General features: G+C 37.7%; 1 pseudogene; it reads left to right on the forward strand.

Moving 5' to 3' along the window:
• Positions 1–259: 259 nt before the first annotated feature.
• Positions 260–9,961, forward strand: LOC139718223 (4-galactosyl-N-acetylglucosaminide 3-alpha-L-fucosyltransferase FUT6-like; annotated as a pseudogene).
• Positions 9,962–13,897: the final 3,936 nt, after the last annotated feature.

Below are 13,897 nucleotides of genomic sequence, written 5' to 3' on the forward strand. Positions count from 1 at the left end.
AATAGGTTACAAATTAATTTATTATGACTAAGCTACTCATTTGGAAATGCTATCATAGCTTGATAAGCATATCTTTGCCCGACAAACAAAATGACACCAAAAAGGTTTTACCACCTCAGGTGGTACCAATATCTGGCCTGGCCCATGGACTATAGAATAAGATTCATTATCCCGAAGGTTCGTGTATCCGAAAATGGAATAAGAATGGTTATAATTCTGAAGGTTCGTTTGTGTGATAGCAATGTGACTAACAAGAGACATGCCGAAGGAACATGCAAGTTATGGTGAGTCGAGGGGATGGTGCATTCCAATGTCTTTTGTTAAACATTTCAGTACTTTGGCAATGATTGGCAGATGAGGTCACAAGAGGAATATTGGTTTGGAAGGATTTTTGAGGGCGTTCCCAAGTAATCTCAAGGAAAATAGAAGAAAAAATCGTTAAAAATATATGGAACGTTTCTACATATTCTTTTCACCACAAAAGTGATGTTGAGGGTATCATAAATCAACACAGATCAACATGCATTTGGATTTCAGGGGCCTTTTAATGTGCTGGTCTCGCGGGCCTTGTTAGCTTATAGTGTCGACTATCAATGGGCTGTATGACTCGTGAGCCGTATAACTTATGGGCTGTGCGACGTGTGGGCTGTATGACTCGTGACGTGCACCCTTCTTTACACCCGAGGTTTGTCCAAATTATCAAGTCTGTTTATTATTATCTTCAAGCTGCCTCACAAGCTTAAAAGACAAACATGTACGCGATGCTTAACAATGCAGCAAGCATTGGCAGGAATAACTTTTTCTACGGGTCGGCTTCATTTTCTTTTAAATCTCCTGCCCCCGAGAGGCCCACGGTTGATTCCAACCTTTTTGGTCGCTCAACCGGATACTATGCTAAGATAATTGCGAACAGGAGCGTTTTAAAGTAATAGGATTGATTAATTATGTTCTTTAGAAACATTGACTTCGCATAGAGAGTGCATATCAAAGAAAAAGATAATCCAACTTTGGAGGGCTACCATTAATTTTCATACTTTTCAGCTACGGAGAGCACAATGTTGATTGTGAGGAAAGAAGCACTCTTTGCTGGTAGTAGTGAAATGAAGTAAATAGCTTTCTCCTTGTTAATCTATGTAAGCCCTCAAATGAAAAGAAGAAGAAGAGAAAAGCCCCTCCGTCTATGTGAAGTTTACAGAAAATAATGGTCTTTTGTATTAGAATAAGCCAGACAATGAATCCTATACCTTCCTGCAATTCTTTCCCATTTTGACACACCAATGCACTGACCCATACAAAAATGAGACAAGCACTCTGAGAGCGCAGACCTCCGCCAAGCAGCTACTTTCCACCGACGATTTTGCTCTTCCATAGAGATCAGTGATTTCCACCCACTGAAAAATCGCCCGATTTCTCAATAGAAGTAAACATGAAAAAAAAACTAAGATTCTCGATTATTGCTACATAAAAAAGAACACAATTCGAACAACAAGATAGAGAGAGAGAGAGAGAGAGAGTTAGAAGCAGTGAAATATACTAAACCAACTTGCTCCTATAGTAAACTGGTTAATCTCTTAAAAAAATAAAAGTGAAAGCCCGTCTGTTTATTTGATGTTACAGAAAATAAGGGTCGTGGTATATTTGTATAAGTATAATCCTAACAATAAATCCTTGTACCTTCGTGCGATTCTTTCCCATTTTGTCTCACCAATGCACTGACCCAACACACAAGTGTACCAAACAGCCGTACAAACACACACACACACACACACACACACACACACACACACACACACACTTACTAATTTACTCGGTTCCGGTTATTATGGCGCCTGTTTTCAATCTACTAATGGATGTATTCTTGACTACCCTCTTGTTTAAAGCCAGAAGTCAAAGCAATTCATGCTGTAAATGTACATCTAAAAAAATGCACAGTCAGACAATGACATGCATTCAATGTTTTCATAGTCATTTTGGAGATAAAAGTCATACTCCATATATTCCATTGAGCTGAATAGCTCATCATGTGTTCCGGAGTAATAGTAAAATCAGTGAATAACACTTTCAGAGAAAATCCATTCCATATCATTTTATTTTCAGATATCTTTTGTTCAGCGCTGGTCTGTTCACCGCATACACCTTTTGTTGAGCGCACATCGCTTGTATTATTTTGATTCTATTCAAAATGAAAGCAGATAACATTTCAAGGAAAAACCATCTATACACCTGGGTCAGGGAGATGAAATAAGAAAAGTTTGTGTCGAGTGAATGACGATTTTGGTTTAAATAGATAGAGAGATGAGTAGGATATAGTCATGGTTTTCTTCCAACGGCACTTCTAAATTGGAATGGCCTGCAATGCAAAGACAAATGGTGTCCGTGACGATCGATAATGACGTAACATTGAACAGGGATGTGATAACGTTCGTATAAATTCCCCCGACTAAATCTCCTGCCTTTTTAAAAAGCATCATGAGAATACTTCGCCCCGAATGATATATCGTCAACGCCATGAATTCGGATGCTGATTCACGATGGTATAAAGTGATGATGATCCATCGGAGAGGCCATGGTGCATCAATAGAGCAACCTCAGATGTTTGCCACGTTTTGTTTGACATTTTTGTTATCAACGTGATTAAATTAACTGAAAGCGTACATATCTTCAACCCTGCATGCCTCATCATACCGTTGTGCATGGTTGGATACTGTAAAACGAGTACAGGGTTCTTCTTCAAATGGCCTGCTGTCTCTGTCAGCTTCTCATCGGCGATAAGTACAGCTATTCATATTCCTTGTGGGATGATTATTATCGATGTGGATAAACGTAGAAACGATATAATGACTATGGAACTATACAAAGATATTGAGGAGTAACAAAAAACACGAGACTCGGGTGTCTGTATACTGTTCACTTGAGTATCGCAAGTTCGCCTTCCACGTATTCTTGCGGACTACCTACGATTACATAAAGACACAGCAAACTGGGGGGGGGGGGGGAGACACACTTGGAATAGTGCCCGCCAAGTTTATAGAAAATTTGACAATGCATTTTAAGGGGACGGTACAGTACTGGTTGAGGTGAGGATTCAGTTTGTAACGTGTTGCGAGATGCTTAGAAACCATTCTATGAAATGTTAAAGAGCATACAATTCTAAGAGGAATCAAAAGTTTATTTCGAAATGAATGAGATATCTAAAAACAAGGTAAAGCAAGGAGATCCCAATAAAAGTTGTGGCCTGTCAATTTTATTAGGAATTTTTTTTTTAGATATCTCAGTCATTTCAAGGCAAATTTTCATCAAACAAAATAAAATGTTGAATCCTTCTTGAAATTACGTGTTCTTTAATACCTAAAAGAAGGTTTCTCATTATCTCACCCAAAAAAGTGTTAAAAACCTGAATCCTCACCTCAACCAGTACTGTACAGTCCCTTAAAAAAAGGATCTAAGTATGAAAACGAGTACTCGATTCCGTCCCTGGTTCGAATTGGGTCACCCGGGATCTGCCACACACAAACTTAAAAGTACGACAAGTAGTGTGTTTACTTAAGAGTATCCAATAGTTTCGTTTTATAGAAGGGTTTCATGTTTTGTGGGGATTGTCTTTGTTCTGTTTTTAAGAGAGAAAGAGAGAAGGAAGAAAGAAAGGGGAGAGTGAGAGAGATGGAGAGGGAGAAGGAGATCCATTCTCTAATTTTGGGGTTCTGGGGACCCAGCGGGTGAGGGCATGGTTCCCATTAATACTAATAATTCTATCATTCTATAGCGCTAAGTACTGCAAAGTTTGGTGACAATTTAATCTTACCATGTCTTTTCAAGAATGTTGGAAGTACGCACAACGTAGCACCCCCTCCATCCCAAGCGGGTCTGCTGTGAATAAACTTAAAACTATACTATTCATCAGGCTTCTTACTCATAGCAATGAATCATCTCTTCTGGTTCCTGGGGGGTGTTTCATAAAGCTGCTCGTAAAGTTACGAACAGCTTGTGATCAGTTCTTGTGCTGAATTATGGAAATTCTGATAAGTACAGCACATCAGAACTGATCACCAGTCGCTCGTAAGCTGTTCGTAACTTTATGTACAGCTTTTTGAAACAGGGCCCAGAGAAGAAGATGTACAGATTCCTCAATCTTGGGGTTTTGCCAACCCCCCCCCTCCCCCCCCCCCCCCTCCACACACACACAACCCCCACGTGGGGAATGTTCCCCATTCGTACATATTCTGAGACCCTGGCCATGACCGTACCGTATACACTCCTGTTCCGCAGCCCCTAATGGTATACCGTATGTCCCCCCAAAAAAAATTGCGACGGAACCCTCGACAATGATAACTCTAAAAATAATGAATCAATCCAAATACAGTTTTAGGGTATTAAACTGTAATTCATTACCCACATCTTACAGAAAACCCCATCCGATTTGTTTCAGTGGTCAAAGAGAAATTAGGAGTTTTGTACAACATGTCAGGAATCCCTTCCCGCCAAGTTCTGTCCATTGTGTTCACACATTATGCAGTTCCAAGAGCATCCAAGTGCCTAACTTGGAAGAATCAGACCCATGACATGCAATACAATGAACCACATATCTCTATAACCACTCCACCAAATTGAATGGGCTTTTCTGCATGATCTAGCTAAGATATTATATCTTAAGACCCTGAAGTAGCATTTAGATGGTAAAAATAACATTGGAAGTTATGCGAAAATCCGATTGGTAATTTTTGGGAACATACTGTATAGTATGCTATACTTTTAATTATCAACGCATATGTACCCAGTGATATTTGGTCGCCCCTGAGTGATGATCAACTTCCGCTCGATTATCAAAATCAGCAAAATGGCATAATCGATATTTGACCTTCAGCACAATCTATCAACCGTATAGCATAAGGAGACCTGAGCGAATGGTCTACCTCTTGCATCATGGCCAATCAACGCCGGCAGGGTTCAAAGGTGTTATCAGATCGTCATTGTCTGTTATTGAATATACAATTTGTTGCTATCCTATTTCCTTTGCTGGTAATATACTAACTTTGCAGAAGTTTAATATCAGTTACCCTGTCATGTGCAACATGTTTATCCTTTCGTAAATGTATTGCTTTTGTGCAGAGTGAGCATTTTGCTTTTAACACTATACTGGACCTTTGAAATTTGAGCAAGATGTTTTGAGGACAAGCGTGTTGTGTGTAGCACAATATCAAAATAATAATCAAGATGTGCACATTGTTATTGTCTTTCAAATAACAGCCTATTCATACCTTGAGTTTCCTTAAAGCCAGTACAGCCACCTTTTTTCCCATTATATATTTTCATAGTCCTCCACTTGAATATAATTTTGTTCCCTTAAACCCTTTTCTTGTTTGTTTATATACTGTACATGTACTGACGTGAACACAATTAAGCGAGAGAAAAATACCTGGAGGATGACGGATGACGGCCGATGTTAATTGAACAATATAAGCCATGCATTAAAAGATAATTGCCGGGGGGGGGGGGTATCCCGATAGGTTTCAGGATAGAATGGCTGTCTCAAAGGTAAACCGTAAAGGTATATACACTATTAAAATTAAAAAGTGTGAAAACAAATTATACAATCTAATCTTCATTACTGGTAATTTCCGTTGGCAAATGTGTCACCATGCCACAATACAAGATTCAACATATTTTCACTTGCTAAGCACAATGAACTTTTAGAAAACAGGGGATTAATGTTACCTCATAAATGTGATGACAGTAGCAAGTCAAGGGAATATGTTTTTTCATTAAAGATATGATCTGTTGAATTCTCTTTTTTTTAAATCGCTGTCCATGGGAACGTCGAGAACTTGCAGTATGCTATCCAGCTACGGCGCCCCCGAAACTTAAAGGTCCAGTTTACCTTTGGGAGCAATGATTTCAAAAATGTTCAAGATATCACATTTGATGCATTTGTGTAGGACAGTACGTTGTATCACAAAACATCCTGCCTTACAAACATTTTAAACCCTAAAATATAAGGAGATATCAGTGTTTTACTCAATAAACCGTAACTGTAGACGGTTTAGTCTATTATAGAAACATTTTTATTATAACTGTTGTTCACATTTTATGTATTCAACAACACTTAATATCGATTATACAGATTCAAATTTTTACAGTGGTTGTTTCTATCCCTAACTGACATTTTTGAACTATTTTAAAGCAGTAATGCTGGGTCTTTGTTTCATCTACAAATGGTAAATTATGCCTTTAAAATTTACATGTTTATTTATACATAATTATATATATATAATTTTGAACGGGTTGTATGATTCTCCTCAAATTTCGATGATGTGTTCTGTTTTACCCTTTACTGTACCCTTAATTGTATAAACAGGTAAATTGTTTAACCTTTGAACATTAGTATAACCTCAATTTGCAAAGTGTGAAGATACATTTCGAACGATTCACTTTCTTCAAACCCGACTTCTGTGAGTCATTAAGTGAATGAATTTCTCTTTCGATTCGAAATGTCCTGCACGCTTCTAATTGACAGCCATCACTGGCCATCGTGCTTTTAGCACAGCATGCAGATTAACAACTTCCTGTAAATTTTGTATGAATATCAAAATCTGACAATCACTCCACAATAGCACCTTTCTGGGCGAAATTCTCAGTCATCGTGTATATATAAGTGTTCAAAGTCAATGTAAAAGCAAAATATGAATCTGCTTCTGCATTCCACCAAATACAATATACTCGTTGCTGCACGCGTCAAATTAAACTGATATTTACATTGGTCGCAATTACTTCCAAAACAGTCTAAACATTACTACACAATGTTTTATATCATACCCATTTTGTGCATGCATCGTCTGTCCTTGCGCAAGTTTGGCAGTTGAATTTCAGTGTTTGTGAGCCTTAATGGATATTTCGTTTTTTAAAGTTGAGGAAAAAAAAAATAGGTTTCGTTGACGAAACGTGAACATTGAATGTGCAAGTTTAAGATCACAGAAATTAAACTTTTAGCGCCAGAATGTGCGTGACATCCTTGATCGAGTGCCTCAGAATTGCCAGGTTGTCCGACTGCCAAACTTTAATTTAACAAACAATTTTGTGTAGACGAGGAACTTTCCATGTATGCAATAGGTAAACTTCCTGTGTTAAAGGGATCGTTTAGTACTGGCTGAGGTGAGGACTCAGCTTTTAACTTTTTGCGAGATACATGTACTTAGAAACTACTTTATGAAATGCTAAAGAGCATACAACTCTAGAGGAATTCAAAGTTCATTTGATGAGATATCCAAAACAGAGTAAAACAAAGCCATCCTAATACTAAAGTGGGTCCCATCTCTTTATTAGGATCACCTTGTTATGGATCTCTTTCTCAGCCGTTTCAAAACCAATTTTCACCAAATAAACTTTGAATTCTTCTTTGAAAAATGTTCTTTTATGTTTTGTACGATGTTTCTAATTATCTAAAAAACAAAATTCATTATAAAAAAGTTAGAAACCTGAAGTCCCATGCATCTCAACTAAAACTGTACATCCATCCCTTTAATAACACTGCTGGTCTGTAAATGATGTACCTAAACGAAAATTTGGCGCTATTTTTCGGCAGCATGTCACAGAGAGGATAGGTAGGCCTAATTGTTTTGTTTCTCAAATCGGTGTGAATGCACTAACCTACTTTGATAAGACCTGTCATATTCCCTTTCCCTGAACGATATTTGTAGTGGCTTTTTGATTATGAACACTAAAGTAACGATTTTCCTGCTAGCTGTTTCCACTAATTAGATTACCTTTTCTATAAACGCATAGCGCAAAGAGGAGATTGTTCTATTGTCGAATGAAAATGCAGGCTTCGAACTTAACTATCTTGTCTTGCACACGAAAACTTCTCCAGGTGACACGTCTCACATAGTGTCGTAAAGGTAAGAACGCTCTTTAGTCAACATTCGGGATTAAAAAGTACCTTTCGTATGGTTACAATAGATATACCATTCCGAAGATTCGTTATTCCAATGGTTCGTTAACCAAACAATGAAATGAAGTCTGTTATGCCAATGTTCGTCACCTTGAAATTGAAATAATGTTCGTCATTCCGAATGCCCGTTAATCCGAAAACGAAAAAAGGCTCGTAATTCCGAAGGTTCGTCGTCTTTGACGTCTCAATCATAAGGAAGTCACGTTGTGGAGTAAGCCATCTTGGCGTAATGATGTATAGGTCTAGTTGATGCAACTGGGTACTTTCCAATTATTTAAGCAACCATTAGATTTCGCGAAATGTCTCCGTTATTCTCTATGTGAATGCAAACGATAGACAGAAATTGTTAACTATTATACAGCCAGAAAAGGGGCACTTGCGAGTGCAGTTTTGGGAAAGAATGTAAAGCAATATTTTTCGTCCAGTTTCCAAAACAATAGGCGGACTAATGAGTTTTGAATTATCTTTCAAGAACTTAAGCTCATCGCGCTATTGCGTGACTAATGGTATGGTATATCAGATAATAGGATTCCACGTTTTCACGTTGACGCGTCCTGTGAAGTAAAGGGAAATAATAAGAACGGGTGAAAAGAAATATTACAGGGAAATCAAGAAGGAATGAAAAGATGAAATATATTTAAGTATTTGAGTTAGCGGCAGCCTTTACTAATTAAGCATGTGTGACCATTTGTTTGTTTTTTTTTTTACTGTTTTTATCGAGAATTAATATAAGAGGTCATGGTCATGTTATACTGGGTTGGCTACTACAAATATGTGCAGATACAACCACGATGGATCTGCCTGTATGTCGCATTCCATGTCTGAACAAACGATACCTTATCAAAATCCGAAACAGTTTCCCGATCATCGTCGGTATCATGTGCTGCATGACTCTGTGCATTCTGTATTTCATTTTGCGTGTTTCAAGCCACTCATCTGCAGCTCGACGTTGCAGCCCACGTCCGAGAGGCAAAGAACATCTTCCTGATTCGTCATTCAGATGTCAGTTTTCACGACCACGACAAACGTTGCAATGTCACCCAACCGCTTCCAAAGCCTACTCTCGCGCCGTGTAAAGAAGAGCTCTGTTTTCTAGAGACGGAAACTTTCTTGAAATCGCGTGCATTTAAACGAGGCGAGAAACACCCCCACTTAACAAAATAAAAGACTGATGTGCAAAAATCACCAGATGAATGGCTTAAGGTCAAGGTGACCCAGTCTGTCATTATTCCAAGTCAAAAGACAAATAGCAGCACTCCGTTCTAAAAAGGGTCGTGTTATAGGCAGATTCATTTGTGGGCCGACCAACCCTGGAGTTTCTCTTTTCGCACAGGTGACCTCAAGTGCCCTGGTGTCCCCTGTGGTCTCAGATTAGTGGGTGAATACCGACATGGAGAGCCTCAAGAGCAGTGATGCCGTCATACTTTTTCATCGTACGGTCTGGGACTGGGCAGAAATGACCAGACAGCGACCGCGAGGGCAAAAATGGATTTTCTACTCACAGGAATCGCCAAAGAACACACTAAAACACGTGATACCACCTATGGAATATCGCAATAACGGTTATGACTACATTATGTCCTACAGGCCGGACGAGTCTCATCTCTACGGCTCTTACGGAAGGTACAATCCAGGCATCCCTGAGCTGCGTTTCACAGACATGACGAACTGGGTGCAAAATAAGACAAAGACCGTCGCGTGGATGACGTTAAATTGCAACATAGTCACGTAGGACAGAAAAGGTTTTGTAGAGGAACTGAAAAAACACATTCCCGTTTAATAGTATGTACCAAGGAGGTGCTCGCCTAGTACCTCCTTGGTATGTACGGATCTTGTGGGGATACACCGTGTCCCAGAGATTAGCGCTGCAATCGGAAGCTCAGGAAGCACAAGTTCTACTTAGCTTTTGAAAATAGCGAATGCCGTGATTACATTACGGAAAAACTCCTAAATGACATTGTTCCTGTCGTGCACGGTCTACCCCGCGAAGACTATGAGAAGGTGTATGATTATGTATAAGCCACATTATTTGAGGGTTTCTTAACCCTAACTAGGCCGGGCTATTTAGGTAGTTGATAGAGCCGGGGGGGGGGGGGGGGGAGTGGGGGCTCCTAGGCCCCCTCCAGATTTCGGCCGTCGACCGCGCGATAATCGCGACGAAAATTGGCACACACATTGCTTATGATTTTATCTAAAATAACTTGAAGTTAATTTTGTACAAATTATCATTTATGCTAAATTATGCTAATTTATGCATAATGATCTAACATGCATGAAATCAGACTATTTGGTATGAATCACAAAATAAAGCTCAAAACAGGCACATTTTTGTGTAAATATTCTTTTTATTGTCCTTAGCAATTGTGATAAAAAATGTGATATCAGAAAAGATTCTTAAGTATTTTATTGTTTTTTAATTTCTTATGTACTTCTTTGTTTTTTCGATATAATTTGTCCGCGACATAGCTCCGAACAAGAAATTATGCTATTCATTGATTTTAATCAATAAAACACCAAAATAATCATGCTTTTATGAAATTTGCCTGTAAGTACAGTTTGCAATTGCACACGAATTCGCGTTTTTGAGCAATTTTTTTGTCTGACATGCATGTACATATTTATACGCGTAACTTCGGAACCGCGCGCGCGGGCGTCGCAAATTTGGTGTCAAAAGATGCGGGAGACTCGAAAGAAAAAAGTCATGAAATGTCGCGACGATAGCTCTTTGCGATTGCAATTCATCGCGCGGAACGTCGGGGGAGGGGTGGGGCCTCGGAGCCCCCCCCCCCCCCCGGCCTATTTAGGGTTAGATATCACTTACGTACGTACATGTGTTTAATGTAGTCGTTTGCATTGTTTCGTTCGTTCGTTTGTCTGTTTCTTAAACTAAATATGCCGGTCTGATGACTGTAATCACCTTAAATCTATAGTTACAGCGTTGACAAAGACAATGGTAATGATAAACGAATCACTGACTTAAAATATAATAATATTATACATATTGCGAAATAAGCTCATGAGGATGGTTGATAAATATAGGTAAAGAGTTGGCGCCAAATCATCAGTTGCCAATTAGCCATCGTTTGAGAAAGATAACAGCCCGTCGTCGAAACTGTCACAGGTAAATACAACTTTTGGATATGTTTAGAGAAATCTTTACCTACTAGTATATGATATAATATCTATATATGTATATATGTACATATACATATGTATATGTATATGTATATGTATATATATATATATTTGTATATATATATATATATATATATATATGTATACATATATATATATATATATATATTAACAGAGTTTTTGATTTGATTTGATTTGATTGATTGGTTTCTGTGTCATCATTGTACATACACACATTTATGTACAAACATGAATATAATAATATATATATATAAGTATTTTCTTGTTCATTGCCTGCGTACAACGTACAGCAAAAGTAAAACAAAACATACAACAATGAATAATACAGAGGGGCTACAGCATAAGCGTACCTTGATTTGCGTGCAGCCCCCGTAGCATAACATAATAATTTATTACAATATACATCGGAAGGAGAATAGGAGGGAGGGATGACTTGCATAGAGATAGGATAGTTTAAAGGAGAAAGGGAAAGGAGAGGTTTGTCTGCTTTCACTAAAGGTTTATACAAAGTAAAGTCACCTGTATCACTGATTAGCAAGACATGACAAAATATTTCCTCACCGAGGTATGCAGGTGGACATTTGATACAGGTCATGGTCGGTTACGTAATCATTGTTACATAATAGATTAATTGCGTCGATATTTCTACGAAAGAATTTCGTGTATAATACATTAACAATGACGGTGGAATTACTGATATTCAGATAACAACATTGTTTTTACAGCCTTCCTAAAAGAGTACATGGACTTTAAACTTCGAATTTCAGAAGGAAGAGAATTCCAAACATCGGGTCCAGTGTGTCTGACAGATTTCAGAGCCATCACTATTTTGGGATTATACAAGTGAAACTTATCAGATTGTCTTGTTGGATAAGAATGTATTTCCTTGTTTAATTGAAATAGTGAGTAAAAAGAAGATGGCAACTGACCATTATGTACGCGAAACATAAAAAGTGAGTTTTGCAAAAAAAAAATTAATGTCATTTTAATACCTTAAGTGTTCTTAATTCTGCGAATACAGGATCTGAATGGTCTTGATAACCTGAGTTGGTGCATATACGTATAGCTTTCTTTTGCAAAAGTAATATACTATCAATGTGGCTTTTTGAAGTTGCCCATACAATGTTGCAATAAGAAATGGGCGATAATATCAACGAATTATATAACATAAACAAAATATTCTGGAGGACATAATACTTTAACTTCTGAAGTATACCAACATTACGAGATACTTTATCTGAGATATCCACCACCATCCATGACACCATCCACCATGATATTTAAATGTTGCATTTCATTGTTGTGCTTTTTGTTATAGAAATACATAAAATTTGTCTTTTTCAGATAAAGTGATAATCTATTACTCATAAACCACATAGATAATTTCGGTAATTCAGTATTGAGAGTTCTTAAGAGCGAATGAAAATCAGAATTGGAACAAAATACATTAGTGTCATCAGCAAACATAATATATTGCAGTGACTTAGATGAGTTTGAAATATCATTTACATACACTAGAAATAATAGCGGTCCCAATATGGATCCTTGTGGAACTCCACATTGTATAGGTAATACTTCAGAGTTAATAGATTCATAGTACACATATTGCTTTCTATTTGACAAGTAATCTTTAAACCATTCAAGTATACTGTAATTTACTTATGAGGATAGTGTGGTCAAGAGTGTCGAATGCCTTGCTTAGGTCCATGAAAATACCGATGACATATTTTTGTTCAGATAAGGCAGTCGACACCCTATCGTATAATTGGGCTAGAGCCATATCTGTTGAATGAAATTTCCTGAAACCATACTGGTCTTGGTTAAATATATCATATCGTGTCAAGAAATCATACAATCTGTTATATACAAGCCTTTCTATTACCTTAGAAATACTAGGAAGAATAGAAATATGACGGTAATTTGATACAAGAGAAGAGCCATCTTTTTTATATATTGGAATAACTTTTACATGCATTCGGAAATATACCAGTTGAGAGTGACAAATTATAAATGTACACTAAGGGTGTCAGTATGCTACCAATAATTTGTTTTAAAAAGTACGTGCTCATTTTCATCATGACCAGTTGCATAACTTGATTTTAATGAGTGAACAATGTCAAGAATCTCACCATAATCTGTTGGTTTAAAAAATAATGAATTATCATTTGACGCACCTAAATACTGCGAAAAATCAGTTTGTGTGGGATCTACTTTTGAAGCTTGACTAGGACCTATATCAAAAAAAAAAAACTCATTGAAACAACATGCTACATCCCTGTTAGAATGACTTTGCTCTCTGGGGAAAAGTAGACGCTTAAGTATATATGTATAGCGGTCTTCTTCTTTACTTTGAATAATAAAACATAATTTTCATGCATAAAATTTTACTTTGTATCAGATTAAGGCAAAATTTCTTTTGTACACAACCAAAGAAAACTATTTACCTTGCGTGAGCTTTCGCCTACTGTCTGTAGGCTTCATCAGACTGACGTTGACTCGCCGTAGATGGGGTGTAGGCAGTCTTACAGTCCGAGAGAATGTGAATGTACGCCGAAGATAATTTGTATTGCCCCTCGTCACGATTCATCAGGTATTCCCGCCCCCGTTGTATGTGGATCGCCTCTCTTATCTAAAGAATTTGTTGCTGTCTTTGGACACGATCTTGCTCTGTTTCCAGTCAATGATATGGTTTTCCTGCACAACGTGATCACTTATGGCTGACTTTTTAGGAGTGAGATCTACCTCTTTCTTTTTGGCCCTTGTGAAATATGTCTTCCCGATTGACTCTGTCTCTTTTTG

Source organism: Diadema antillarum, unplaced genomic scaffold (assembly GCF_040938485.1).
Source record: "Diadema antillarum isolate AM-2024a unplaced genomic scaffold, OU_Dant_1.0 scf00000091, whole genome shotgun sequence".
Lineage (NCBI taxonomy): Eukaryota > Metazoa > Echinodermata > Echinoidea > Diadematoida > Diadematidae > Diadema > Diadema antillarum.